This window comes from Gossypium hirsutum, chromosome A07 (assembly GCF_007990345.1).
Source record: "Gossypium hirsutum isolate 1008001.06 chromosome A07, Gossypium_hirsutum_v2.1, whole genome shotgun sequence".
Classification (NCBI taxonomy): Eukaryota; Viridiplantae; Streptophyta; class Magnoliopsida; order Malvales; family Malvaceae; genus Gossypium; species Gossypium hirsutum.
Genome location: NC_053430.1, coordinates 18,650,278 through 18,677,047, shown reverse-complemented (window position 1 = coordinate 18,677,047; position 26,770 = coordinate 18,650,278). Strand labels below are relative to the sequence as shown.

The following is a 26,770-nucleotide window of genomic DNA, read 5'->3' as shown; positions in this document are numbered from 1 at the left end:
CTAATATGCTTTAGCAATAGTAAGAAAAAACAAACCTTAACCCATTATCAATTTTTATTCCTAATGATGAAAATGTCAACTATCTTGCCATACTTTCTACAAAATTTTATTAGCCATGTTTGACGCACTGTCATTGATCAAATTATACTTTATTTCACCTTCATTAATAATTGATTTCGCCATTTTTCTTAATAAACATCAAATATGTTACATTGTTTGAAGCTATAGTTTTATTGGTCTTACATTCCTCTATTAATAATTTATTCCAGCACCATTATTGTTGCGATAACTTAGAGAACATGAATTTGAATGCATATGAGTGTATAATTTTTTCTACTTCAAAGAATGAGGTTTTGAGTAATTTAGGTATAGCATAAAAAATTGTGGTAATTCTAAATTTTCATGTGGTGGTCATATGGTTTATACCTTCAACATTAAATTAGGTTAAGAAATAGAAACACCTAAATTTATCTACCTTTTATCATATACCCATCACTTTCAAGATTCAAGACAGAAAATTTGAGTAAAATTGGTACTTAGAGAAAAATAGGAGTTGCCAATGAGGTTGATAACTAAACAACATATTTTCTTACATTTTGTCCAAGAGTTATTCGTGAACCAATGATTTAGTAAATAACTAATAGAGTTCAACTTTTGTTCTTATTCCTGGGTTGTTGGAACCCTTTCAACAAAAGCTAGTTGTTCATTAGAAATTCTAATAACATGATTTTCTCTTGTGACAAAATTTAGTAGTAATTAAACAATTTCACTATGAATTGGTTGGAGTGAAACAATGATGGTTAAGAATCAATGTCACATTATGATGTAAAATTCAAAGGTGAACATAATAAGTGCAAAAGTGGAAGCAACCTAAAGCATACCTGGCATGTCCTGAAGATGTAAAGGAAACGATGCCGAGTGATCAGTAGTTTTTCTCGTGCAAAGCACGATTTTAAAAGTTCCCATTTTGATGCAGCATATTTTGTTTTGGACAAAGCTGAAGGATGGATCCGAGATTTATCATATGGAACATTAAGTGTTGACTCTAGAGACCTTCCAAATCTAGAATTTTTAAATGCATCTGACATTTTTGAAACATGAATAAACTCATAAGGCTTCGATGGATCAGCCCAGTATTGAGCTTGATCTTTTTTAGAGGTCACCTAACAACAACAACTAGTTAGGCAAGTACCTAAAGAATATCTAACCATAAATGTAGCTATGGAGAAATGAATACCTCTTGAAGAAAATCTGCAACACCCTTACGCGGTGGCAATTTGAATCCTAATGACTCAAAGAATTCCAAAACATCTTCTCGAGGGCCTTGATACACCATATATCCCTCAGATAACAACATTATATTGTCAAATAGCTCATATGTCTCCGGTGCAGGTTGTAGTAGACCCATGAGTACAGTTCCTTCCATTAGATGAACACAATTTTTCACACATTTTACAATTTGGAATGTTGTAGAACTATCAAGTCCAGTGGATATTTCATCCATAAAAAGAGTTTTTCTCGGCCCAACCATCATTTCTCCTGCACAGGGACAATACCATAATTTGTCTAAACTAAAAGTCAAATGATAACCCTAAGTAAAGTCTTTATTTTTTTAATTAATTAATATTGCATTATAAGATATTAAAAACAATCTCATGCTTCCAAGGTTTAAGTATAGAAATGTAACTTTGTATATAACATCAAATGTGGATAATGCAAGCGATAAGAATCTTAATTGGCAAAATTCAATGATGAAAAAATTGTATCAAAGAGACACCTGTAGTAACTCTTTTTCTTTGTCCACCGGAGACACCTCTTTGCATGTCACTTCCGACGACAGTTTCTGAACATACGTCAAGGCCAAGCACTTTTAAGATATAATCTGTTGAAATGCTATGCTTTTTACCCCCGACAGATGATGCCTATGCAAAATTAAGTAAAAGAAACAAGTTTGTAAATAATAATAATAATAATAATGATGATGATGATGATGATGAGAACAATTGCATCGATAATTCTCATAACTTTTTTCTTCTTTTAAAAAAACTGACCTTCATGAAAGCATCAATCTCCGGAGCTGGGCGTATATTATTTTCTGTTTCTAGTTTGGTTAATTCCTTCATACACCCTGGAAGTATATATTTAGTATTAAAAAGAAGTAGTAAAATAAACAAAAGTTAGAAGCAAAGCATAATCATTGTTTATGAAAGATATGGTGGAGGAGATTAAAGGCAGTTCACATGATGGTGCTAAGAGCCATTAGTGTAGGTTTTAGGAGAGTTGGAGAGTTGAGTGTGCTTGTAATCACTAACTACTATTTGGTAGTAAACATTTTATTATTAATAATTTTAAAAAACTGAGATATTTCTTTTTCAATAAGTAAAATGTCTTTTAATGAAGTTTAACACTTATGTAAATTGATGGAATACATAAGGCTTTACAAGTGAAATGTAAAAGTTATAATTATGAGATCCCTATGCATTAAAGTTGTGCTGCCAATATCGTTCTTGGCCATTGTATTGTCAAAACATGACATAAAAATGCTTAAAGGTCGGCATCTGTTAAACCTCCATGAATGTAATACATATAACTAAACTCATAAGTTGAAAGATAGGATACTTGGGGACAATACGTAAGTGCTTGTTACGAGAATAAGTATACTCAAAATGACTTGCTATGAGAGTTCCATTTGATATTTCACTCACGTATTTTTTGGAAATAATCTCATGTATTAGTAGTGTAAATAAACCTTAGACTTGTGGCATCGACTTTTTTAATATGTTGAGTGTTATACTCTTATTGATCACGAAATGGGTCTACCATGACAAATGCTTAAGGTAGAATGTCTTGGATATAACATAACACTGTAACTTTCTCCGGAAAAATAGATATTACATGAAAAAATGCAAAAAAATTAAACACCTAATAGTGTTTTATTGAACAATCTGATTATATGTTCTAATCATATTTGCTCTTTTTAACACAATGCCTAGAGCTACCTATAGCCCTCCATAACCCGTAAATAGGAGGATAATGCGCTTCAACGCACTCAAACCCACGTCCTCCTGTACTGATAGTAATGACCGTACCAATCGAGTTAAGACTCAATTGGCTTAAACATCTAATAGTTAGAAGTTTAATTTTTATAAAGTTTAAAAAAATAAATTAAGGTTAGAATTTTATGAAATATTAAATGTTAAGAATTTAATTTAATTTTGATCTTTATTTAATGAATTTATAAATAAAAGTTATGGAATCTATTAGTTTTTAAAAAAAATTGAAATCCATGTTGATTTGAAAAAATGGTAGTTATCGAAAATACTTTTTTAGATTACAATTCAAAATTAAAATTGTTTTTTAACAATCTTATTATAGGTTCTGATCATAAATGTTTTTTTTTGAAACAATGCCTGAAGCTATCCACAGTACCTCCCCAACCCATAAATAAAAGGATAATACACTTCAGCGCATTCGAACACACATCCTCCCGCATTGGCAACAATGCCCATGCCAATCGAGTTAAGACTTAATCAAAAAATTTGTTTTAATCAAAGAAATTTAATTTTGGTCAAGTCTAATTATATTACAATTTTCTTTATTTAAATTAAATTTGAGAAATTTTGAAATTTCCAAGTTGATTAAATAGATCTAATGTTAACTTAATATGTTCATAATTATTATGAATGTATGATGGATGGTTATCGGCATAAGATATGAATGGTTTATCTATTTTTTATGATATTTATTTGGAATAGGGTATGCACATCTTGCCTTATTCTTTTACCTTGGGTTGTGCAATTCTCTTCTCAAATGTAACTCAAGGTTTATTTATTTTCAACCTAATTAGTTATTGATGAGTTTTCATCATATAAATATATTTTTTCCAAGTCGAAAAACATTACCTTGTAACAAAATAGCCCATCCTCTTTGATAAAAGTTTTCTTCTCTTAATCTTCTAAAGCCAATAGGATTTGGTTATAGTTTAGGAACACACCTATGAAACTTAAATGTTTGTGTCTTATTGATGCATCGACTAGTTATCAATCATTAGGACTAGGAATCTACCTTTTGGGAAAGCCTTGTTAAAATTAATAAAATGCATACACATGCACAACTTCCCATTATCCTTTATCACCATTAGCACATTAGAAAGCCACTCAGGTATACCACCATTGATGAAATCAATTGCTAAGAGTTTTCACACCACTCTTTGACCGCTTAGATTATTTTTGTGAAATCCTACGCTTCTTTTATTTGACTTCAAGGTTGACATTTAAAGAGTGTGTAATGACTACGTGTCAATATTTGACATGTTGGAAATTGTAGATTTCAAATTCATTATTATTCATGAGCACTTATTAGAAAGTGATGATTTATTCAATGGACACATTTGATTTCCATTAGTCATAATTCCTAGAAAAACATATCCCATGGAAATCAAATGTAAAGGGTTGTGACTCTTCAAAATAGTGTCCATTGAGTGTATATAAATAGAGGGTCTATGTTGCTCACAAAGATATTACAATCAATTCTATTTTTCAAAAATTAGAGTAAAAGTTAGGGAATTCCTCGATTTTACTAATCAAAGGAAATTCAAAAGCTTCATTGTATCCCGGGAGGAACTTTGTCTTAACCCTCTAGCAACTTTGTGTAGGGACAAATAGTTCTCTTTGAAAAGCATCACCCGTACCTCGAAGTATACTATTTAATTCAATATTGTCTCCGGATCTATCCTCTCCACTCAAAATTTCCAACATGATATTTTTTGTTGATCATATAAACACATCAACATTCTCTCTAAGCAAGCCATTTAGGATGCATTTCTTGTTCTTGGGGAAGGTAGGATAGATTTGAGTTACTCTCTTGGGTCGTTATGGTAGAGCTATAAATCTTCTATCTACCCTTTAAATTGGTTTATCTAACCCCAAACACCCAAACTTCCCAAGCTCATCATGCTCTTAGTAATTATGTTTACCTAGGTTTCTATTATCATTCTCCTGGCTTCTTTCTTTGTCATTTTCCAAAAATATTATGTTAGTGATCTTTGTCTTCATTAAGTTAATTGGACAAAAGTAATGTGGAACTATCTCACTGTTTTTTGTTTAGATTGCATATACCCCAGTTTAGTTAGGGTTAGGAATATTACCTTCATGCAAATGGTCACTAGAAGTAACTTGGCCTTTTGTATTAGTCGTTAACCAAAAAAGGGATATGTTGATGGCTGGTCCATGAAAAGAAATTTTACAATTACTGTTGTGGTATGCCTTCAATCACCCATAGTAATTAGGAGGGTGATGGATACCTTCACCTCTATGAACTGTTCAGCGAAATCAAATATAATGTTCTCCCTATTCAATTAACCTTTCAGTGAAATACGTCATCTGTGTTATCACTATATACTAGTATAACCTCTAATGATTTCTCATCATGATCATATCATAATCTTCTTTTTGTTTCCATTTAGTTTGTTTCTTTAGCGAATTTGCATAATTATATGGCACTTTAGTTTGTTTTTCATTTTCGTTTCATAAATCACATAAATTCTAGTTTCAATGTTATTATAGTTATTTTACTACTTCTTTTTTTTAACAAGTTTTTATATGATTTTTATGAAAATTAGAAAGCCTTTTTATTAGAGATTTTTGGGTGTAGATTAGCACAATGATCGAACAAAATAAGAGGAAGCTAAAAATACAAAGAGACATGAGTGCTACAATGCCCAATCATGAAACTTTTAGGTTAATATTCTCTTAATTTTTCTTTGGTTTTACAAAGCCAATTTTGTTCTTTCCACATCTAGAACAACTCTTAATCCTAAAAATCATTATGCAACACATTTATATACCTAGTTTATTATAGTTAAGAGAGAGAGAGAGAGAGCATTACAATAGTAGCCATAATTGTTTTTACTTTTCTTTACATATTCCTTGTTTTAAGAGTAATTGCATAGATTTGCTTGTGGATTTCAATCAATTCTCGGATTTGGTATTGAAGAGAATTAAGTTTCATGGGAACAATATTTCTTATCTCTTTTGCAAGTTTATCTATCATTATTAATCATGTATTTGTTTTGAATTTCCAGATGAATTAATATTTCCTATTGATTGGGGAATTGTAAGTTAATGGCTTAGTAATTTAAGTGGTTAGTTTAAATGTTGATAAGATTAACTATTTAATTTGTAATTACAAATTAATAAGTAATAGTTAGGTTAATAAAAATATTAAGAGAGTGTGTGACAAGATGTTGGTTGGATTTTAGCAATCTAATCGAATAATTAACAACCAAACTAAGATATACACCAACTGTTAGGGCTACCTATAAGATACAACCTATTTAGGGGGTGGAGATGAATGAGAATGATGATTAATGATTTAGCTTATGCCTATAAAATATACACTAACTTAGGTATTTTTTAGACACTTGTTAGTTATTCACTAACTCAGGTATTTATACCTTGATGTTTATATCCATTAAGATCCTTAAATTGACTATTAGATGAGATTTGATGTTTATCCCCATTAAGATCCTTAAATTGACTATTAGATGAGATAGATTATTAAGTTCCATTAACTGAAGACTCAAAGCTCCCCTATCTTTCTACCTTGCTCAAGATCTAAGCTGGCGAGGCATTCAAAGGGGTATAGGTATCAAAATCGTCTTATGGGGCTCCTCTTCTCCTTTGGAAGTTTTCATCAATGAATGCCCTATAGAGCCTTTCTTTGCATTCTTAGGGGATCATAAGAAGTGTTGCCTCTCAAGTTACCTCGAGGTTAGGGCTTCATTTGTATTGTTCACTATTCAAGGTGACAAAGTTAAACATTCACATTTCTTTTGTCTTAGTATAGTTGCTTACTCTTTCATAGAGGTTATATAGCCTCTCAAGTTTGTCGTCAGGTAGAGCATACTAAAGGTTATCATGGCTTATTCTACAGATGAATAATGACATGGAAAATTTATTGGTTAACATCTTGGTTATCTAAGTAACGTTGAAGTAGCATATTTAGTATCAAGGTAGTTCATTAGATTGTTATTAGAGGGAAATAAGACCGGCTGGACTTAGAAATTGGGTTTATTGGAAAGTGGTTGAAAAATAGCTATGCTTGTTCAAAAAATACAAATGGTTCCTAGAAAGATGGTAAGATAGGTTCTACTCTGTTACCTAAGGGTTATGGGGAAGAATCTACATTTGAGTGCATCTGAGGAACCCAAAAATTTCCATGTGGTTATTTTCCTAAACTAGGTGATCCTCCGAGTGCCAAAAGTTGTAGGCATTATCTTGCTAGTGACCTTGGAGCAAGGGGGTCATTTAAATAAGATGCCTATTACATCTTCTTCGGCCTTGTTCTATAGAGGTTGCTTAGCTTCTTTCTTAAATATTCTAGTTGTTCCATAATAAGGGCATTCTACCTTTGAGAGAGGATCACTAGTGGCTAATATTCTTCATCTTTGGCTACTCTATTTTGATTTCAATGTCAACCAAGGATCGAGGAAGCTATGTCTTCTTGCTCCGGGGTGTATTTTTTATCTACCACAATTTGTTGTGGCAAATTAAGCTCTATTAAAAACTTAATGAGCTTGTAATCGAGCAATTTGTTATCTTTTTATTTAAATTTATAGGCTTAGTACTTTCACATTTGAATTAAATAAAATGATTTTTTTAGTGTGTTTAATGTCCTATTAAGCCAATCTGGACCTAAGGAGGAAACTAACTTGTTGGTTAAGTGTGCAAGAAAACATTTTAGGTCGATGAGCCAGTGGATTGCCCTGGCTATCAAAACATTCAAATAAAATGTCACAACATCCAACTTCGAAGCTCAAAGGGGAACATCCAACTATCGGTGTTGCGATAACAACTACCCAATGTCGCGATAACAAACTTCAAACCTAGAGGGGGATCATTCAGCCTTCGATATAGCGACAATAACCATTTAATGTCGCGACATCCAACTTCAAACCAAGAAGGTGTTGGAACATTTTCAAATATTTATAGTGTTCCAATAACTATAAATGAAATGGTATAATTAATCAAAACTTATATATTTTGGTTATTGGTCAATAGTTATATCACTTGGTTTTTTACAAAGAACTATAACTATTCAAACAATATTACTTGAATAGTTATGTTTAATTAAGAGATATTAATGAATAATTATGCATCTTTAAAAGATGTGATTATTCAGAAAAGACACCTATTGAAAGATGTCTTTATAAAGAGACATGAAAATTCCTATAAATAAGAGTGAGATTTCATTTGGAAAAAATGCCAACAATTTCTCAAAATTTCTTTCTATCCTTCCTCCATCTTCTACTATTATTAGATTGTTTTATAAATAAATACTGCAGAAATTCTTTATATAAATTGATTTTCTTATTATACTCTACTCAGTGCTTAGTGGACTTTTTTCATTAATGCAAAACTCAAATAGTCATTGGGCTTCATTGTATCCTCGAGGCTCATTTGCTTGAAACTTATTTGCACACTGAGTATAGGTGGGGGCGAATAGAACCTTAAAGATAGTGGCTTGATACACACCTTGGAACATTATCCTATTGCTTCGTTTCTTGTTCGAGTTTTTGTTTGTGTTTCGTTCATGTGTTTAATATTTTCCTCACCAAATATTTGCACTAACAGAGGGGTTGCAATCGATGTCCAATGTCGCTACAACAGCCCTAGGATGTCGTGACACTAGTCTGAGGAGGCCCAACTTACAACTAAAGGTATTTTCGTCCACACAATGATAATTAGCATGTTATAGAGTTTGTAACTTGACCTAATTTGATCATCAAACCCTAACATTATAAATATTAAGCTCTTAAAACCTTATTAAAGGGGTTCTCTTCAGCAATTAATTGTTTTTATTCTTAGAATTAGGGTTTCAATTTAGTTTTTTTGTTTAAACAATTTGTTATTTCAAATAAAGTTCAGTTTCAGTTCTTTTAGCAATTTTACTTGTTTACTTTTGTTTCTACTTCAATCAAATCAAGATCAACATTCATTCAAGGGCCTCAACAATCAAGCTTCAATAAATACTCACGGATCTAGATTTCTCTTATCCTTTCTCTAGTTTTTACATTTATTCTGAATGTGCAAAATTCGATTAGTGAAAAATGCATCTGGTATGACAATGAACTAAGAACCCTAGGAAGATTGACAAGCGGAAATAGGAATGATTGGCTAAGGGTTGGGATTTACCACAACTTAGAGCTAGTTTGACAATGCTTTTGAAAAGTGTCGTGGAAAAGTACTTTTGAGAAGTGCTTTTGAAAAATTTGGTTTAAAATTTGAGTGTTTAGCATTACTGTCAAAAAGTGCTTTTGAGAAATAAAATGTCCATTTTAGACATGTTATTATCAAGTAACAAATATATATTTAAATAATATTTAAATTAGTTAATATTATTATATTTTAGTAAGAATATAAAAAATTATATAACTTCTTGTTAATATTTTAATATATAAAATATAAATTTTAAATATTTTTAAGCAATAAATATTAATTATTTATAAAATTTAATTAGAATATATAAAATATGTTTTAAATATTTAAATATAACTATTAAATATTTGTAATTAGTATTTTAAAAAATAATTTTATTTTTAATTAATGATTTTAACATATTTGTAATTAAGTACCAAGAAAAAAAAGGGAAAGTACTATGTTATTGGAGGGGTGAAAAAGTAATTAAGCACTAAAAGTGCTTTTGGGAGAGGAAAAGCTAAAAATTTTAGCTTCTCCTTTTTAGAAGTGCTTTTGAAAAGCACTTCTGAAAAGCTAAAAATTTCAGCCAAAAGCAGCTTATTCTGCACAGCTTTTCTTCCAGAAGTGCTTTTGAAAAGCAATGCAGAACTGGCCCTTAGTTCGAATAGGTTAAGCGAGATTAAACCCTATGATTGATGACCTTCGGAAGAAACCTAGGTAGATGAGGCCGAAAGGATAATCTACTTAACACCAACTTAACCTAACCTGGTTTAAGTATTAGTTTGAACAATAAGTAGTTTGAATTGATAAATTAATCTAGTTATAGGCTAAAAGGTATTAATTAGGTTAAGCATTAGCTAAGTCGTTAAAAACCTAAATCTGAAGTTAATCATGAATACAGATGCGAGTTAATCTTCTATCTACTTAACTTGATTGAAATTCAATTATTTCATTTTAGTAATTATTTGTATGTTCTTTGATAAATCATCTTGTTATTATTTTCTTGTCATAATATAATTAGTACGTAAGTATTATTTAGACCTAGTAGTGTGTTAATTTTCAATTTAGTTTAGGAAGACCTTCCTTAGGTACGATCCTCGCAATACTTCACAATGTTCTGTTGTAACACTTTAACTATATTACAATTTGACATATATACTTGCAGATACTGCACTTCAATTTTATATTTAATTGCAGTTTTATAGGCCCCACCACATGCACGTCGGGATGTGGTCAATTTGCTATATGAGATTTTCTCTCAAATGTCAAATGGTTTGGCCAAGTTAAAGCTCTTGGATGAGTTGGCATTTCATTGTTTATTTATTACTTTTACTCGAATTGGATGAGGATGATTTTCAGCTGACCTTGCATCTTAGAATATTTTTGGCAATTTAGGGTGGAATTTTGGACTACAAGATCTTTTGTTGCAAGTAGTGGTGGTGTTGGTTCTTAGTATCCCTGGTAGTGTCGTGGGGCTGGCAGTTGATCTTTATACCTTGGATAATGTTGTGGAAGGAATAGTAGGCAATATTATTGTGAGGTGTTGTTCATAATTGAAGTCATAGGGGATGTAAGGCGCTCATGAAAAACCGAATTGGCGGCAATATCCAAAGCCGCTTGATTATTGCAAAAAAGAATCGTGGGACCTCTGGCCGGTTGATCTAAAAAGGCTAAGAATCTGTGTAGCCAAACAAGATCACTAGTAACCATATTGGAGTACCCTGGTTTGATATCCTCGACATGTAGCTTTTTGTTGGTATGTTGCTTGAAATGATATAGAAGGGTTATATTGTTGTTGAAGCTTAGTTAAATTTCCTTAGGTTTTTCACAATTAGGTTGTTTTAATTCAATAAAGACATATTTCTTGTTCTCTTCTCACAGATGAAGCTAATTGTTGATGCAAGATGTTGCATAGTAAGTTATAAGAACGGTTCACACGATGATTCTGAGAGCTCCTAGTCTAGGTTTTAAGAGGGTTGTAGAGTTGGGTTTTTCTTAGACAAGGTCTTTGTCATGATTCTAGAATCTTGCACTCTTTGGAGAAAGAAAGGATTTGTAAAGAGAGAGTTTAGACGTGGGCCCATCGCCACTTAGTGTCCTACTATAGTAAAGTTTTGAAGTACTCTACTCTACTTGGATGTAATTGAATATGTTTTGACTCAACCTTTTTAGAGTCAATGATAGAGTGATGGGAGTAGCTGGAGTGGACCTTGACATGAACTTGTGACAGCCCACATGATGGGCATGCAAATGTCTCTATTTGAGTAAACCCTCATGTTTAAACTTTCATGTAGCCAAAAAAGAAAGTTTAATTTAATAGAATAATTATAAATGTTTGAATAATTGGAATTGTAATTTTCTTTAATTAAAATATAAAATAATTAAATTTCTTGAAATAAAAATATATTAATAAAATTCTAAATATACAAAAAAAATATAAAGTCTTGGAAGATATTTTAACGTCGAAGGGGTGTAAAACACAATCTTAGAGAGGGGTGAAGCCAGATGGAGTCAGTGAACAAAAATTATGTTCCAATGGGTGCACGTTAACTACCTAAACTAGATATAAATAGAATGTTTGTGGGTTCTTCTATCAAATAGTACTTGTAAACACTGTTTAAAATTGCTACATTAATTATTCTTTCCTAAAGGTGTAAACTTCATGATACCAAATTAATATCATAATATTTGAATTAATTTAGCACAAAAATATATTTTAGACTGCTTTTAACAAAAATCTAATATTTGCCGATATTGGAAGTAGACAAACCTGCCATGCCCTCACTTGCACCTTGACACCTAGCAGCGAAATCAAATGTTTCTCGAACAGTTAGCTCTGGTAAGTGGTTATCTGTTTGGCTAATGTATGCTGAAGTCCTTCTTACATAGAACTCATTGAGGTTTGTGCCATTGTATGTAATATCACCACTAACCTGCAAAGCATAAAATAAAACTTTTTGTATAAGGAGAAAAGCAAGTTGAAAGGCGATACCGAGTGATTCATGAAAATAACAGTAACAAGCATGTGATTTGCTCGAAGATTGATACTTACCTTCAAAGATTTGTAGTCAAGTTTCCCAGCAAGAGCTAAAAGCAAGGTAGATTTTCCCGATCCTGGTGGTCCTAAAAGCAACGTCATCCTAAACAACAAATTACTAATCTCCAACCACTACCAAGCTTTTATATTAAATGGTTTATACATTAAAACACATGCAAGTAGTGAGTCTTTACCTTCCTGGCTTAACAACACCACTAATGTCTTTCAATATGTGTAACCGACATTTATTAGGACGCAAAATCCTCAATCCTATTAGGATACGCTGTAAAACAACATTATTGTGGTTATTAATATAATATCAATGAATATCCATCCATCATACTAACAAAAAAAGATGAACAACAAGAAAGATACGTAAGTTACTAACCTCGAAGAAGTCGCGAGTAACATTGAGTAAATTAGGTAAAGCTCTTGACCCAATATGAGCGTTGGCTTCGATGTTTAAGTTATGAAACCTTACTTCAACCTTTGGCACCTCCAATCCAACTCTGCAAAAATTTACACACTAAATTTATATCTAATTACCTATATATCGAATAATAATATTGAAATTTAGTATTTAGTATAAAAATGTTTTTTTTATAATTATTTTTGAACTTACAATTATATTAATAGTTCTAATAAAAAAATCAATCATTATAAGTATTGAACTGAATAATTAATTCTATACATGACTACACTCAAATTAAATTAACTACAACCATAATAAATCTAAAGGTTAACTTACATAGATAAACTCAAACTTAAAAACTTAAAATTCCCAAGATTTCATTCTCTTACACCTTTTTATTCTAATTAAAATCATTATTAAGTTTTGGATAATTATAGACAAAACTAGTATAAATATCTTTTATATAAAATTGGTTAAATTCAACTTTTAGTTTTTGTATTATACGTAAGTTTGGGTTTAATCTCTATACTTTAATCTAGTCATTTTTAATTCTTGTATTTTTCGAATTTTAAATTCCAATCCTAACCAAACAATATTTTTGAATTTCATTATATTATTTTCAAAGTTTGATATGTCAAACATATTTTCACATAATTTATTTTTTTTCCACGTGTTACTCACAAAAAGCTAGTTAACGGATTAGCAACTATAGTTTGCATCCAAATTAAAATTTCAAATTTCAAAAAGTATAATGATAAAGAAGGCTTAATATCATTTTTGACCATTGTACTATAAGGAAATTCTAAATTTAGCCTTTTTTTACTATTTTTTGTTAGTTTACCCCCTCTTCTTTTATTTTGTCACTTAAGTTAGCCCCTTGACCGTTTTGGTTAATTTTTTTTATGTGGTCGTTTAAGCCGATCAAATCTATACACTTGGTCAACTAATTCAAGTTGTTTTAATGACTCAAATGCCAACATTTGATTTCAATTTATTTTTATTAATAATAAAACATTTCCATTTTTTTTCTTTATTAATTTCTCTTCTTTCATTAAAAAAATCCAACTTTTTTGGCCAATGTGAAACCATAGGTGTTACACGAACACCATCTTCACGCACCACCATTTTCTTTCCTCCGACCAATCACAAGACGTCATCTTTCTCCTTTTTCTTTTTTTCTTTCTCGAGTTAACTCAAACCTCAAGTAAAATGTTACAGAACTTAAAAGATAGTTAATTTCTGTTTAAATAACACATTAATTAAACGACGCGTTTAGGCAATAGAAAGGCTTTAATGATACGAAGCATTTTGGATTGTAAGGAAGTTAAGTGACACGGTGCAGATCACCTAGGTTGTTAAAACAGATTTAGTAATGACTTTGGGAACGACTTTGTAACTGCCTGCCCTAGTTGGACATTAAGAGCCATTCATGCTTTTAGTCAATCATTCAAGAAAAATCTAAGGAATTTCTTTATGTTCTCTCTTTCTCTATTTTATTCTCTTCTCTTCTCTCTATAAATTAATTCTTCCGTATCAAGGGTATAAAAGCCTGTTGTTCTCTCTTAGTGGGTGATAGTGTTACCACGGGTACTCAAGAAAAGGTGGGGCAACTAAAATAGGAAATCTCCAAGTTATAGATTGATATGGACAAGAAATTAGAGGCTCGTTTGGCAAGTTTTCAAGATTATTTTCGTGTTGAACCCAAGAATGAGATGAAGCATCTTTTTGAACAATGCTTGGGCAAATTTGATCCTATTGTTGGTTTCGTGTTGCAAAGGATAAGGGTAAAGGACTACTTGGGGATGCTCCTCTAGGTTTTCCACCTAAAGTTCCTACTATTATTGTTCCTGTAGTTTACTTGGACAATGCTATTTCAGGTTCAATTCAATATGGTTCAATGGAGGTTTGATCTCGTCCTTGCGAGCTCGATTGTCCTAAGTTTGATGGGACTGACTTCTGAGGATAGTGGGCCAAGATGGAGTAATATTTAGAGGGAGAAAGGGTCCCTAAAACAATTAAGGTATACAATCATGTTGCATCTAGAAGGAAAGGCATTAGACTGGAACCTTTTTTACACTTAACAGCAAGGTGGGTTCTTCCACTTGCTCAACTGGGATATATATTTTCAAAGCTTAAGGGACCTATTTGGTTCAAAGGTCTTCTAGGATCCCAAGGCTGATCCATTCTCTTTGAAGAAAAAGGGGTTTGTTGATAGCTATCATGACTCCTTTGTAAGTCTCTTAAACCAATTACAACTCTCAGAGGCTTATGCCCTTAGCATTTTTTTGAGTAACTTGAAACCTGAGATTGATTAATATCTACGTTTGCTTAAACCTAAGTATCTGGTTGAAGAGTTCTTACTAGCTCGACAAGTAGAAAACATTCTTTCCAAATACCCAAATGAAATGCCTTCTCCCTATGCCAAGTTTTCCTATTCGCACATCTACTCTTTTTCATATTCCCATATCTTTCCTAAAGCCCTCAAACTTTCCTACTGGTATCCTTAAAAAATTTCCAAGGCCTAAAATGCAATTTTACATTTTAGGGGGGCTGGGGCCCATGCCATCCCCCTTGGCTTCGCCCTTGCCCCCAATGAGATTGAGGAAAGAAAAAAGAAAGGCCTGTGTTTTTGGTGCAATGCCAAGTATGTTCCCGGACATAAGTGCACCAAGTCCCAATTGTACCAGATCTTGCTAGATCCTACTCCTACAAAGGATAAAGAAGAATTCTTGAAATGTCAAAAGCATTTGGAAGAAGTCCAACTAGACCCAACCTAACTAATTCATATGTACTCTACCTTCATGTTATGTCTCAAAGACCCAACATGATGAGCTTCACTGCTCAGTTTGGTAATAAAAGGGTAGTGGTTTTAGTGAACTCTGGTAGTAGACAGAATTTTATTGATGGAGCCTTGGTTATAAGCCTTTTCTTTTTTTTTCTCTTTTCTTTTTTTTTTCTCTTTTTTGTAACAGTTTAAACTCAAAGCGACTGCAATAGATGGAAGGTGTCATACCCAAAAATGGGCTTAGAAGAAATAAGAATAAAATGTAGTTTTAGAATTTTTATTTTCTTTCCTTTTAAAGCATAAGTTAAGAGAGTTAGAATGCCTTAAAAATTATTTCTGTTAAAAAAAATTAGCAAGAATAAGCCTGCCAGTTCAGTAATAAAGCCTTAACCTTAGCTTACCCATAAGTTTTAAGTTTGAAACGAAACCCCTTGTGTACATTCAACCAAAATATTTTATTTTCCTATTTTTACCTCATAAAAGTGTCGAATTTAAAAATTAGCCCAGCCAAAAACCTTTTTTTAAAAATTTAGTCCTTAATTTAAAATAGTCCTAATTCTACATAAACTCTTAAAACCTATTTCAATTAGGGAAAATAGTTTTATAAATAGCCAATTTGAATCAAACCCTAGAATATTTACCTAGAAAATTTCAAGAAAAACATCCTCAATCTCTTTTATTTCCAAATCAATTTTCAAATAAAAATGAGTCATAGTTTTAAAAATCATCTCTCTCCCTCAAGTGGATCTTCAACCTCTGCTTCCAAATTAAGGTTTTTGTATCTTCAAATCAGATGTGGGATCTAAAATTAAATAATTATGTATGATTAATTGTAGTGTTAGAAAAAGAGTAGTTTGTAGGAGAACCTCTACGAACCCTTTACAAACCACCCTTGCATTTGAAGCCCTATAGGTTAGCCCCCTATTGCAAACCCTTATGCAAAATTATATAGGAATTAGTATGCGAGCTCTTATAATAAACATGTGAACCTATAGATTATCATGTGCAAACCCTAATTGTTGTTACATACGGACCTGTAGAATATTACATGCATCTATTATTACATGCGAACCACTAGTTATATGTTAATATATGCAAACCTATATGTTGTTACATGTGAACCTGTAGTTTATTACATACGAAGTCATATGATTACATGTGAGTTATTTTATTACATGCAAACCTGTTACATGTAAGACTATATGTTGTGTGAACCCTTGGTACATACGAGCTTATATGCGAGCCTGTATATGTGCTAGATAATTAGGATTGATAGTTTACATAAAAATTTTGTACATGTGACACTGTTTGTTTCTACTCGCACAAATTATATGATTATATGTGAATATAGCTATGAATAAATACATAATAGCATGTTGAATAATGATAGTATGTGACAATAAATGTACTAAATAAGCATAGCATCAAATATTGATAACAAGTATGATATGATGAGTATATGTGCATAATTACATGAAATTGGGTACGAAAAACAGATGAGTTCCATAGGAGACAATGTCAATTTAACTCCACACCGAAAGTCAATACTGCAAGAAGTAGGCGGCAATGTCATCCAAAACAGATAAGTCGAGATGGTAGGTTAATAAATCACCAAACTGGGTCTATTGGGATGATAGTTTATTGCAGTAAAAAGCCACAAAAATTGAGCAATTGAGATGGTAAATTATTGTAGTAAAGGTCATCGTCATAGATGACAAGGGAACGACCACCATCACTGTAAAATAAATCTGGGATGGTCATTTTTTATATGTGTTTTTAGTGTGTCGAGCGATGCTCAAGGGCGATTAGGAAATTTGCATGTGAATTGCATCATAAATATATTATGTATATGCATTGATTTACTATATGTTTCTTACATTATGTTTAATATGCTATTATGCTATGAAATAAATATTGTACTATTTGATTAATTATATATAATGGTTTAAGATTAATCTCATACAGAGCCGTTGTAAGCTCATTCCCCCTTTCTTTTCCTTTCAGGAAGCATAGAAAATTAGGACTCGAAAAGGCATCAGAGGAGCCTCAGATTAGCAATTCTTTTTCGTTATTATTATTTTAAAGTTTTTATTAAAGTTTTCTTTAATTGTTTTATTTTCGAGGTTGTAATTATTAATTATTTCTCGCTTTTATATATAGGGTGAAGTTGTTTAACTTATTTATTCTGAGGCATGATACTTAGCTAATAATTTGATATTTGTATGTTTTTCGGTTTAAAAAACCATTACTTTAAATGTTTTGCTTTACAAAATACAAGTTTTGATAAATCTTTTCCTTGAAAACCTTAATCATTTTTCAAAACTCCATATTAATAATATTGTAATCAAATTGCTAAGTAAAACCAGTTTAAATTAATGAATGTTTTTCCTACAAACAAAAAGAGTTATTTTTTTACAAAATTAACTCAAGCAAAAGAATAGCTTTACAGGATCACTTCGGTTATCAAAATGTAACCCCTTCAGCTTAACCGAAACTCCTAGACTGAGTTAGGGGTGTTATAGAAGGACAGTGTCCACTAGTGGCCTATGTAGGGATATAGCTTGGTAGGTAGAAATGGCTCATTTTCTTACTGATTTTATGGCCCTTCCTTTCAAGGGATGTGATATAGTCATTGGTATTTAGTGGATGTTATCATTAGTGCCCATAGTGTGGGATTTTGCCACCTTAACCATACAGTACCTTCATTAAGGGAAAGTCTATATATTGCAAAGGATTGTGCCTGAGCTATCCATCTTTTGCATGGGAAAAAAGTTATGAGGTGTCTTTTTCTTTTGTGGGAAATTAATTGGGACCTTTTATTGATAGTCATGGCTACCAAAGATTAGGCCACTTTGACTATTTCTACCCCTTCCTTTCAAGTAAATTTAAAGGCTTTATTGGATCAATTTAATGATGTGTTCAAGCAACCAACAAGTTTGCCTACTACTCGATTGCAAGATCACAAGATTCCTTTGAAAGATGAACAAAAGGTTATGAAAGTGGAGCCTATAGATACCCTGCTATACAAAAAATGAAATTGAGAGGAAGATAATGGAAATGTTATAAGGCTAGACCATTAGGGCTAGTAACAGTACTTTTTCTTCCCCAGTTGTGATTGTCAATAAGAATGATGGCTCTTGAAGGTTGTATGTTGACTACAAATAGTTAAATCAACTCACAATTAATGATAAGTTTCCCACACCTATGATTAAGGAGCTCCTATATGAGTTGGGTTGCCACTTACTTTTCCAAGATAAATTTGAGGTCAGGGTACCATCAAACCAAGATATGTGAACCAGATATCTACAAGACTACATTTAAAACTCATAAGGGTCACTATGAGTTCTTTGTGATGCCTTTTGGCCTCACTAATACTCCTTCCATCTTTCAAGCTCTTATAAATGTTGTTTTCAAGCCTTTGTTAAGAATTTCAAGTTGTCTTTTTTATGAAATTATTGTTTATTTAGCTATATGATCTAATCATTTACTTCATTTAAAGGAGGTCTTTACTTTGTTGAGGCAGCACTATCTTTATACCAAAATGAGCAAATATAGGTTTACAGCCTATAAGGTGGAATGCTTGGGGCATGTCATTTCCAATGAGGTGTGGCTATGGACACTTCCAAGGTGGATTGTGTGGCCAATTGGCTTGTGCCTTAGTCTATCAAGGAGTTGAAAGGGTTCTTGGGATTTTTTGTGTATTACAGAAGATTTTTCAAACATTATGAAGTGTTAGTCAAGCCTCTTACTGATCTTCTTAGGAAAAATAAGTGGAAATTCAATTAGCAAGCCACTCAAGCTTTTCAACAATTGAATAAGATAGTTTGTTTTGCTCCTATCCTTGTACTTCTTGAATTTAAATCTAAATTCTGTATTGAAATAGATGTTTGTGGCATGGTGTGGGGGTTGTTTTACACCAAGGAGGGAGGCCTGTTGCTTTTTTAATTAAGGCTTTTGATATCAAGAATCAATCCTTATTCATTTATGACAATGAGATGTTGACAGTTCTCATGGCAGTCAAGAAATGGAGTGCTTACCTAGTTGGTACATATTTTAATATTAGAACATACCGTCAAAGCTTGAGATCTGAAAAGAAACCTATCACTTCATTCCAACAAAAATGGGTGGCCAAAATGTTGGGATACAATTATGAAATTGCGTATAGGAAAGGGGTGCATAATATTGTGGATGGTAATTTGTCAAGGAAGCTAATGGAGTCTTTTTCGCATCAAAACCAAATGAGTGGCAGTTCATTGTTGTCTGAATTGTTTTTCAAAGTTCAAATTTCATGAAAATTTGATTCTAAGTTACAAAGGATTCAATCTAACATATAATTGAATCTTACTTTGCACCAAAAATACTCTTATGATGGTAAGTACATTAAAAGAAAAGGTAAGATTACAATAGGGGTAAATGGTAAGTTGATGAAATAACTTTCTGAATATTTTCATAGTAGTGCATCGGGAGGTCATTTAGGAGTTCATATTACAAGAATTCATTTATCCATCTTGTTGTATTAGAAGGGCATGACAAATGAAGTGAAGTAATGGGTGAAAGAGTGTGAGGTGTGTTAGAAGTGTAAAAATGATAATGCTACTAAACCTAGGTTGCTATAGCCACTACCAATTCCTAATCGAACATAGGCAAAATTCAGTGTGGACTTCATAGCGGGCCTTTCTAATTCAAAAGGCAAGGACACCATCCTGGTGGTGGTTGACACATTGACCAAGTATGGTCATTTTGTGGCCCTCTCACACCCATTTACAATAGTCATAATAGCTTAGGAATACCTCAATAACATCTACAAACTCCATGGGGCTCCAAAATCAATTTTGTCTAATAAGGACAAGATTTTGTTTCTACTTTCTAGCAAAAGTTATTTAAAAGGTTGGGCACTAAATTGAAGCTTTCTATAACTTACCACTCTGAAATTGATGGGCAAATAAAGGTGTTGAACAGATGTCTAGAGGGGTATTTGACGTGAATGTCTAGTGAGAAACCGAGGAAATTTATGTTATGACTGGCTTTGGCTAAATGGTGGTACAACACTTCACGCCATTCAACAATTAGAACTTCACCTTATGAGGCTTTTCTATGGGCAAAGTTCTTATAGCAGCTCGTTTTTTAGTGGAGTCGAAAATGGTGGTTTCGAAACCCTAATTTTGGTCATCGAGACTGCAAATATTATTTTTTCATATTTACGAGTCTAATTTAGTAGTATATTGAATTGGGGTCTAATAATTTTATTAAATTTATAGTTAATTAAGGTACAATGACTAAATCGTAAAAGCGATAAAAGTTAATTATTGTGGATTTTTATGTAGTTAAAAGACCAATTGAGTAATTGTACCCATTTCTTATGATAGTTAGTGGATAATGATGTTAAAATCCACTATCTTAAGCTAATGGTGATTATGGTTTAATTAAGTTTAATCAGTTTAATTAATTAAAGTTAAACATGGTATATAAGCTAAAATAAAAGAAAAAGATGACACTTATCATCATCTTTTCATTTTTTTTCTCTTTTTTGACTGTCCATAGCTAAGAAATAAAGGGGTTTGAGTTTCAAGCTTTTATTCTTCAGTTGGTAAGTGATTATAAGTCTATTTCTTGTAAATTTCATATTTTTAAGGTCTTGGGAGCTTGATTTAACTAACCTATGTACCAATTTGTAAAACTGTTAAATTTTTCAAAAGTTTCCATTGATGATTTCTTAAAGCTTTTGGTACCAAATTGTTAGATTTTATGCTTAGAAGTGAAAAATGACTATTTTGTAAAATGAATTTGTCAGTTTTGTCATAAAGGAATAAAGTGTAAAATTAGTAAATAGTGGGATGAAATTTCTATGTTAATAGATAGAAGAAAGTGATGGAAGGATGTGCTTGAGATCAATTTCAAAATCGTAGCTCAATTTTGAAAGTTATGACTATTTAAGTTTTAAAGACTAAATTGAATTAAATGCAAAACTTTAGGGGTTTCATAAAAAAATAAATAGGTTCATGCATACCATGGAATGTCAGTAAAATGTTTGATATTGATAAATTGAAATGAATTATCATATAGATTGGGATTTGGACCAAACCTAGATAATAGCAAAAAAGGCAAATTAGTGGATTAGTCTTCGACATCTTGTTAATTGCTCATTTTTTCAGGTAAGTTCATATGATGTTATTGTACTTAACTTGCAGTGTAATTGAATTATAAATGCATGACTATTTCATTATAAAGGGAACTGTTTACAAAATGGTACAAAAAGGTGAGACATGAACTAAATTTTAAATAATTGATCATATATGTACAAAGTGGTGCCCGTATGAACGTAGTAAAGATTAGGATACAGTTGGCATGTGAATAGGGATAGTTGCGCCCTTGTATAGGTTTAGCACTTCGATTCCCTCTGTTTAGCACTTTATTTCCATTTGTTTAGCACTACGGTGCTCTTTGGTGTGTAGTTACCCGTGTATTCGATTTTATTTACTAAGTTCATCAAGCTAAAAGGTCATATATATCGAGAAATGATATTGAAACGAATTGAGCTTGATAAGCATCTGGTAATGAGTTGGATTAATTATGAAAAATGACATTGGACTGTTGATTTATAGTGAAACAGAATGTTACATGTTGATTCATTATATGACATAATTGTATGAAAGCTCACCTTGTGAATTTCTATTACCATGTTTAGGTCCTATTTGTCAAATTGAATAATATGTTATATACAATTGTAAAGTAAGGTAAGTTAATTTTTATGCTTATAAACTTACTAAGCATAGAAATTGTTTAATCTGTTGTTTTTTCTTTTCTCTATAGTTTGTTCATTTGCAGAACGTATCAATCAGATCAGTTCAGAACTCACACTATCCAGTTGTCTTTTCAATAGCCTTTTGAATGTTTTACGTGCGATTATGTGGCATGTATATAGGTGTCTCTTAATGTTAGCTAAAATTATGGAATATGTATATGTGATTTGTAATATGGAATTAATATGGTATATATGAATAAATGAATTTGATTTTGTTATAGTTACAAGTTGGCAAATTGCTTGATTGATGGCTAGTTGTATGGATAGTATTTGGTGAATGGAAATGCATGGAATAAGAAAGGCATGAAAAGGCTAGATGCACGGTTAAGCTAAGTACATGTTGTTTGAGTTGATTGTATGGTTTAGTACCATATATGAATAAATGAATTTGATTTTGTCATAGTTACAAGTTGGTAAATTGCTTGATTGATGGCTAGTTGTATGGATAGTATTTGGTAAATGGAAATGCATGGAATAAGAAAGGCATGAAAAGGCTAAATGCATGGTTAAGCTAAGTACATGTTGTTTGAGTTGATTGTATGGTTTAGTACTATATTTTATCATTTTGGCTTATTCAAAACATTTGAGTTAGAACATGATGTACGGTGTGCAATTTGTGAATGATTTGTGAATTTTTCAAGTTTGAAATGTTTTGGTTAGGTGATTATATGATGTATACATGTTTTGGCTTGGTATTGTGCCGGTTTGACATGTGCTTTTAAGCACCATTTGAGTTTGAGTTGATTTGAGCATGAAAAAATGACCAAAATGTATGATTTTGACATTCTGGCACTAAAGTATCGATACCCTATATAAAGGTATTGGTATTTAGCATTTTTCCTAAATTTTCCAAACTTCTAACCTCAAAATAGTATCGATACCAGACTAAAGTATTGATACTCTATATCATGGTATTGATACTTTACAAGGGTATCGGTACATTTGATCTTGTTTTGTTTTTACAAAAAGTAGCAGAATATGAAAATGGTATCGATACCAAGATAATGTATTAGTACCTAGAGAGAAGTATTGGTACCATTAGTTTGGTACCGATAACATTTGATTTATCTTAATTTTTGGAACATCAAAGATAAAAATGGTATCAGTACCTGATATGGGTATCGATACCTGTTCTCAAATTTTGAAAAGTTTATAAATTAGTCATTCTACTTGCTCGGGTCAACTTTAGAACTTTTAAAAGCTCGATTAAGACTCGATTTTGAGTGTGTATCATATTTTTAATGAATTTATGTTTAAATAAAATATTTACATCGTATTTATCTATGATTACTCTGACAACGGCATTTTGTAGCTTGGACTCGACAACTAGGTCGAGCAAGGGGTCTTACAATTCTCTCATATATTTGCATTACCTTGCTAGCATGTCAAGTGTAGCCACTATGGATAAAAGCTTACGTAATCGAAAAGCAACTAGGCAGTAACTGAAGTTTTGATTGAATGGACCAATGCTTTTCCAGAAGATGCCATGTGGGAGAATTTGGTAGAGCTAGAAAAAAGGTTTCATTCTTTTCATCCTTGAGCACAAGGGTGCTTTAAAGGAGGAACCAATTGTTATGGAATTTAAAAGTTAGTTAATTTTTGTTTAAATAATGTATTAATGAAACGGTAAGTTTAGGCAATAGAAAGGCTTTAGTGATATAGGGCATTTTGGATTGCAAAGGGTTAAGTGATATGGTGGGTATCACCTGGGTTGTTATAACAACTTTAGTAACAACCTTGGCAATGACCTTTTAACTGCCTTCCCTGATTGGCCATTAAGAGCTAGTCATGCTTTCAGTCAAGCATTCATGGAAAATCTTAGGAATTTGTTTCTCTTCTCTCTTTCTATATTATGTTTTCTCTTCCCTTCTCTTTATCAATTAATTTTTTTGTATCATAGAAATCTAGCTTCCTCATTTTATTCTAACTTCGTCCACCTTTTTTTGATGTCAAAGCTTCGACCGATGGCCACCCTTAGGCTCCTTTTTTCTCCTCCTTCAACTGGCTAGCTTAATTTTCCCAGAAAACCCAAGGAAAACTAAGTATCCCCTATACTTTCATATCTTGGCCTCAATCAAAGGGTTCCTTAGGAATCTCTTGGACTCATCCGTTTTCCAGTCTATTTTTTCTCTTTCCCCCTTTTTTTCTCCATTTGCTTCACTTTTTGGGATGTGCATTTCATCTCTTAGTTCATCGGATTCCACCATAATGAAAGACAAGGAAGAAACGGGTTTGATTTCTTTTTTGTCTTTGGTAGAGGATTTGAAAGGAAAATAGCAACGATGGACCAAGAAACCAATGGAAATTCCATGATTGGAGCATTGGGTTTTCTTGATAATGACAAAGAAACTCAACTCGACATTGTTGAACCCGTATTTTGTCTTGTAGCTTTAGGTGTGGTGGTTTCTTGAAGATAAGAGAAGAGTGTGAAGTATAGCAGATAGTTGGCATTTTATTCAATGAAGTTCAATGATGGAATGTGAACTGAAGTGTTATATATATATATGTATGTATGTGTGGCGAAATAGTGATAAGAAAAAGAGACGAAGATATCTAGAAAGGTGAAGAAGTTTTACAAGTGGAATGATTAATAGAGACGAAAAGGGGTTGGATTTAGTAGATTAAGTGATTGAAAAGGGGACACCAAGAAAAAGAAATCAAAATTACATTATGGCATTTTATGGATTAAAATAAGGAGAATTAAGTGTCCACATGTTATTTTAAACATTTAGGCCAGATTTTTCTAACGGAAAATGGTCAAGAGACTAACTTGAATGATGGAAAAAAAGTAGAAAGATCAAAGTGATAGAAAAATTAGTTAAAGAGCCGAGTGAGAATTTTCTTATAGTATTAAGTTGATTGAGAATGATTCAATTTGAGAACATAAACAAAATATACAACTTTATGAATAGTAAATCATTAATCACAAATTTAACTAGATTTAACTACTACTATATTCAAAACTGAACTTTCAAAATTCAAAGAATAAATGGACTAAAACTACCAATTCCAAAAGTACAACAATTAAAAGTGACCAATTTAAAGTATAGAGACTAGATTTAAATTTTAAATAGAATGCGGAGACTAATAGAAAATTTTGAACCATAAAATTTAATGCCACCAACTCTAGCATGTTTTATTCAATAACAAGTTTTTTATTCTCTACCCTAGATTCTTAGGAATTTTTTAATTAAAACATTTTTCATGTCTATTTTACACGAAAATTAATATTTTTACGATTCATTACTATCCGTCCTAGCAATATTGTCTCCAAATTTAAACCTAAATTCTTTCTCTGAAAATACGGTAAGCCTTACACTACATCAACACTTACTAGTTAGATTGCTAGTTTTTAGTTATTCATAAATTTACTTTATACCTTTTTTTTCACAATTTAAAAATCAAAAAAAGAAGTAAACGAGTTTTAAAATGTTAAATGGCGAAAATTAAAACTTGTGATTTGTGAAGAAAAAGAAGTGAATAAATAGTAATTAAAAAACAAAATTAGTAATATCGCAACGGAAACGTGTTACCTATCAAGGCGATCTTTAATGGCAGAGAGAAGCTTATAATTATCTTGATCATCGGTAGCCAATGCTTTCTTTACAACTAGTTCTCTTCTAGATCGATCAAGCCTCGTCACATCAATCGTCTCTGCAGTTCCACTTTCTCTTTCTCCTCCTTCTGTATCATGTTCAATCTCCGACGAAATCCTTTTCAAAATTGCGAAACGCCCTTGTTTCATTGATGGCAATCGAGAGATTGCTTCCCACATAAGGTCTTCCTCATCTTGCAGAACCACCTCTGCATTTGACGGTCTATAAAACGACTCAGCATTGGCCCCTTCTGTATCAAACTCAAAATAGTCGCTTGCATTCGATCTCCTCATAGGCAATCTCTCTCAATGTATCTTTCTTTGTGTAAAATGTTTAAAAGAAAAAAGGAAAGTGTTTAAGTTTTAAACTTCTATAGAGAAAAGAATTGCTAGCTGGCCCTGGAATTTTGAAGATGTAGTGAAAAATCAAGGCTACCCTTGCATTTTTACACCAAAGATAAGTGGTAAACGTGAGATTTCCTAACTTCTAGAAATCTTGCAAGATTGTTGGAACTTACAAGCACTTTAGTTTTCTTTGCTTTTTGTCTTCATTGTCTGCCCTATTCTTACGTTAACATAACTCAACGCTACAAGTGACACCGTGTATTTTTTTTCTTCATAAAAAATCAAGAAAAGAGAGAAAAAATTGTAATTTTCTATAAAAATTAAACTTATCTTTAAAATATTTCTGACCCATTCTTTATATAACTACTAAAGAAATGAATAAATAACTAATTTTTCATATGTAATCTGACCAACAATGATAGTTGTAAGAGATTTATTGTTGGTGTCCTCACCCATTTTCAATTAAAATTAAATAGTAGTGGGAATTTTATTTTTTTACGAAACACAATGTTGTTACTAGAACAGGAGACTTATTAAAAAATAATCTGTCACCCATTTTTTTTATTAGGTATGATAATAGTTTTAAATAATAAT

General features: G+C 31.8%; 1 pseudogene; it reads right to left on the bottom strand.

Moving 5' to 3' along the window:
• Nucleotides 1–26,291, bottom strand: part of LOC107960054 (ABC transporter G family member 31-like) — a 56,389-nt pseudogene extending 30,098 nt beyond the window's left edge.
• Between the last annotated feature and the right edge of the window lie 479 nt (nt 26,292–26,770).